Raw genomic sequence first — 5,217 nt, 5'->3', positions numbered from 1 at the left:
ACCACAACCACAGGAGAAACGTTTAGCTAGAACTGCCCACCCAAACTCTCCCCAATTTCTTTTTAGTATTTTTTTTTATTAAATGATAACTATGTACATTAATACAATTCTGGGGTACAGTGTGGTGTTTTCATATACAATTTGAAATATTTTCATCAAACTGGTTAACATAGCCTTCATGTCATTTTCTTAGTTATTGTGTTAAGGCAATCATATTCTACTCTTAGAAAGATTCACTTGTACCCTTGTAAGATAAACCACAGAAGTGATCCCTCCAATCACCCTCCCTCCACCCATTCCTCCCTCCCTTCTCCCTCCCCCCTCCCCATATAGTTAGGCTGTTATTGGGTTATAGATTTCATATGAAAGCTATGAATTAATTTCATAATAGGGCTGTGTACACTGGATACTTTTTCTTCCATTCCTGTGACACTTTGCTAAGAAGAACACTTTCCAGCTCCATCCATGTGAACACCCAATTTCTTATTCTACAAAATCATGAGTAGAAAGGGTATGCTTAGAGCAGGGGCCTGAAAAATGGCCCCTCTCTTTGTAACACACCCAATAGGAATCCGGAGTCATTGTGATAGGAGGCACAAAACCTGCGGCCTCCCTACATACAAATTCCCTACACGTGAAGAAGAAGAAAGAAAATTATGAAATGTATGTGGTGGGTGTGTGGCCATTCACTATATAATTCTTTCAATTGTATTGTATGTTTTAAAAATGCCTAATAAAATACTGGAAAATTAAAAAAAAAGCCATGTGTAGAGTTAAATGGTTGCTGGTTTAAGTTGCTAAGTTCAGGGGTGCAGTCCTTTGTTACACAGCAATAGTGACAACCAGACTCTGGCACTAGAAATGGGATACTCTGCACATATGTCTGAGGCTTTGAGACTGAAAGACAAACGAAGCTGAGAGGACTCCGAGATTTTTAGGAAAAGACTGACAGTCTTCTGAGTTGTCAGTGATAGCTTACAGGACCACAAGGGAAATCTTACTGGAAACAGGAGAAAAGGAGATCTTTGTAAAAAGACAGCAGAAAATGTAATACAATTCTCATCTCTGGTAATATGAAATATTGAAACTTACTTAGTGAACTGGTGAATCTGGCTGAGGAGAGTTCTAGGCCGAATGTCCAAAGTGACGAGTGGGCTGGCTGCTGAGGCTTACGCCTGTAACCCTGGCACTCTGGGTGGCTGAGACAGTGGATTGCTTGAGCTTAGGAGTTGAGACCACATTTCTACTTTAAAAAAATATATATAGAAACTAGCCAGTCATCATGATGGCGTCATGATGAGTAGTCCCAGCTAGTCAGGAGGCTGAGGCAAGAGAATCACTGTGAGCTACGAAGCCACGGCACTCCATTCAGGGTGACAGAGTGAGATTCTGTCCCCCAAACCAAAAAAGTGACAAGTGGTTTCTTTTAACTATGTATCAGAAGATAATAATTAGAGAGAGATGAGCTGGAAAAAAAAAAAAGAAAGGTGGAGGGGATTAAGGGATTATTTTATGATCAAGTAGCATTTAGAGAAAACTAGGGTCAAGAACAAAACTATTTCTCATCCCCATTTCTCCTAGAAGATTCTGAAAGTAAAAAGGGACCATACAGAAAATATCAAACCAGGGTGCTGAAAATGTCTCAGAGAAAAGTAGAACCAAATGTGAGACTCCAACATCTTTGTTGAAACCTAGGGAAGTTTTTTTTTGGGGGGGGGTAGTTAAAATAAATCTTTTAAAACCTTAAGATTCTTAAGGTCTTGACTGTCAGGCCCTGTTGGATAATAGGGCTTCTAAGGATCTCATGGTCATTACCTCATACTGGAGCCTTGTAAAGAGCCCAAGGTACAGAATGATTAATCTTGAAGCGATTTATAGGCATAGTTTTTGTCTAATGCAGTGGAATTATATGACACATAGGAATCTCACAACATTGTAAAGGGAATTGCAGCTTTGACAAAAAGGGACAAAATAGTACAAAATGAAAAGAGTTTTTTAGCCACCTCCCTCCAACTTCATATGGGCAGCAAGCAGACTATCTACTCAGTTGTAACCATGGCCATTTTTTATGGAAAAGGAAGGATCTTAGGGCAGGGAAACAACAGCCCAAAGAACAAAGCCAAAGCCCAGAGGCGAGAAATGAATCCTACTGCAGGGTCCAGAAACACGTGCCTAGATGGATTCCAGAGTGAACATACCCTAGTGTGTCTCCCGTTTCCCAGCTTTTGAATAGACGTGTCTATAGCACTTGCCCCCGACACTACATTCCCCAGGTTACAAACAAGATAGGTTCTGTAGGTTTGTTCTTAAGTTGAATTTGTATATAAGTTGGAAGAACAGGTACATTTCCCTATTGCCTGTGATAGCTTCCATTCATAAGTCTGAGTTGTATGTCAGTCAGGTGTTTGTATCTCAGGGACTGCCTGTGGATTAGGTGAGTAGAAAACAGATGTCATATTCAGTTCACCAAACTATATACAAGTGATCTCATTCAAAGAGGCTCTTTTGCTTGGGAACCTGGTTTAGGTGACAAGATCCTGGCATGGCCCCTGATGCTATCAAGGAGATTTTAAGGGATTCTAGGGAGGGAGGGAGTATGTTACCGAAGGAGAAATGTAAATAATTTGTAATGAAAGGGTGGACTATGGCAGTTTTAGAACGTAGTCTCAAAATTCTTTGATAACTCTTTTCATCTAGAAGTGGGGTCTCAGTCTCCTCCCCATGAGTCTAGGCAGGCTTATGACTGCTTCACCCAGTAGAGCACAGGGCAAAGGATGACGCACAGCTCTGGTGCTGGGGTGAAAGGGCCAGTTAGTTTCTGCCTGATCTCTGGGGACACATCCTGCCAGGGAAGCCAGTTACCATTACTACTCTAGCCTGCCATACTGGAGAGGTCACGGGAAGCATTTGAGTAGACAGATGCAGCTGAGCTTTTGGACAGCAGCCACTATCCACTGCCTGCCACGTGAGTGGGCCATCTCAGATGCCAGCCCAGTTGAGCCTTCCACGCTGACTGACATCTTGCAACTGTACGAGACACCCCAGGGAGGAACTCTGAAGCCACACTCTTCCCAAATTCCTGCTCAACAAAATTGGGAGCAATTTTTGTTTTAAGATATTTTATTTTGGGATAATTTTCTTGTAACAGTAATAACTGGAATAAATGTTGACAGTCCAAGACCAGTTACATGGGGTTAAGAATGCATAAATATGACACATATGAGGTAATTTGAGAAATTCCATAGAGAAGGAAAGGAAAAAGAGGATACCATGGTTTGGAAGCAGGAGGAGTTGAGGGAAACTTTCTTCTCCAGATGGAAAGGCTGAGCCAATGGAGAGAAAGAGGGTGACAATGGAAGCACTGTCCCCAGAGAGGCGTGTGTGATGGGCTCAGGATACAGAGCCTTGGGCAGAAGGTAGGTTGATTTCTGCTCTGACGCTGCAGAAGAAAGAAGGGGACCATTGATGCGGCCACGAAGAGGACTGAGAACATTGCCACCAGATGAAGTAAGGATATTACTCCAAACCCAGGACTTCATGTCAACATGAATGGCTGGATCATGCTCAAAAAAGACCCTCTGGCTGGGCACCTATGCTCAGTGGTTAGGGTACCAGCCACATGTACTAGGGCTGGTGGGTTCGAACCCAGCCTGGGCCTGCTAAACTAAAAAAATAGCCAGCTAGGCACCACCCATAGCTCAGTGGGTGGGGTGCTAGCCACATACACCAAGGCTGGGACGTTTGAACCCAGCCCAGGCCTACTAAAACAACAATGACAATTGCAACAGCCAAAAAAAATAGCCTGGCATTGTGGCAGGTGCCTGTAGTCCCAGCTACTTGGGAGGCTGAGGCAAGAGAATTGCTTAGGTCCAGGAGTTTGAGGTTGCTGTGAACTGTGATGCCACGACACTCTATTGAGGGCGACATAGTGAGACTCTGTCTCAAAAAAAAAAAAAAAAAAAGACCAACACATAACAATATAAACAAAAAGTAAGAAGAAAAAATAAAAAATTCACAGCTGGGCTCAAAGTCAAGGTAAACATCTCCTTAGAATTTCTAAGTAGCATGTGGAAATGGTTGTGAAAGAAAGGAAATAGTTAAAATCAAGAAGGTTGATTAACAGTCCATTTAAAGAATCTAATCCCCCCAATCCACCTGGGCTTGACACACACAGTAGGGGAGGTGACCAGAGCCACTGGGCTTAAAAAATAAAACCAAAAGTGAGGAAACCCAGGAGCCGCTGTGATTTGCATGACATATTTTTCAAAAACTCAGGAATTGGCTGCATTCATAATCTGGAAAATGGGGGTGCACTGGAGGGGATACTGTAAGTCAAGTAGATTGGGTAAAAATATGTTAAAAAGGAAACTTGTCACCCAAATCCTTTCCCTGACTCTACAAACATGGGGCAGTCATGGGAATTCCAGCACCACAGGATAAGAAAGACTAAAAAGTGGTACATTGTAGAGTAAAATAAGTAAGACAGGAAACAGCAAAGGGTGCAGGTCTCCCTCATATGTGGGGGCCAACAAGGAGGGAGAGGGATGAGCGATGGTTGCCAGAGGCTGGGAAGTGTAGGGGGGAGGGAGGCGAAAAAGGAGGTGGTTAATGGATGCAAGAATACAACTCCATAGAAGGACCAAGACCTAGTGTCGGGGAGCACAACAGGGCAGCTATAGTTAACATCAATTTACAGAATATTTCAAAATAACAAGAAGAATAGAATTGGAATGTCCCTAACACAAAGAAGTGTTAGGGACTTGGGGTGATAGATACCCTAGTCACCCTGCTCTGATTATCACTCACGGTATGCCTGCATCAAAATTTTACATGTACCCCACAAATAGGCACAACTAGTATGTATCTATAAAAATTACAAATAAAAAATGTAAATAAAATGTGATGCATTAAGTAAAGGACTGGGGCAAACATCAGTGTTTAAAACTTGGGGTGTGATGGTGGCCCTGCTGCTGCCAAATGCCGTCTGAGATTACACTGCCCTTGGAGAAATGCCGGTTTGGGAAAGGAGGGAGATAGACCCAGCCTGTTTCTGGAAGCTGAGCCAAACTACTGCCTGAATCTACGCAAAGAGTGTTACAGAGCCTGCCCCTGGATCAAGGGCCCAGAGGGTCAGAGAGAGGCAATCACAGAAATTCTAGGCAGGAAGGAGCATCCCAGTCAGTTATTGCTGCATAACATCAACTCAAAGTGGCTCAA

At 43.0% G+C, this 5,217-nt stretch overlaps 1 non-coding gene across 1 annotated transcript; it reads left to right on the top strand.

Annotated features, from left to right (window-relative positions):
* Nucleotides 1-508: 508 nt before the first annotated feature.
* Nucleotides 509-636, top strand: LOC111727738. The gene has a single exon (XR_002775212.1). It is a non-coding gene; the product is annotated as a small nucleolar RNA SNORA11 (small nucleolar RNA).
* Nucleotides 637-5,217: the final 4,581 nt, after the last annotated feature.

The sequence above is a fragment of the Otolemur garnettii genome, unplaced genomic scaffold (genome assembly GCF_000181295.1).
Source record: "Otolemur garnettii isolate 467f Iridium unplaced genomic scaffold, OtoGar3 scaffold00120, whole genome shotgun sequence".
NCBI lineage: Eukaryota > Metazoa > Chordata > Mammalia > Primates > Galagidae > Otolemur > Otolemur garnettii.
Note: the sequence above shows the minus strand (reverse complement) of the source record. Positions and strands in the feature narration are given on the sequence as shown.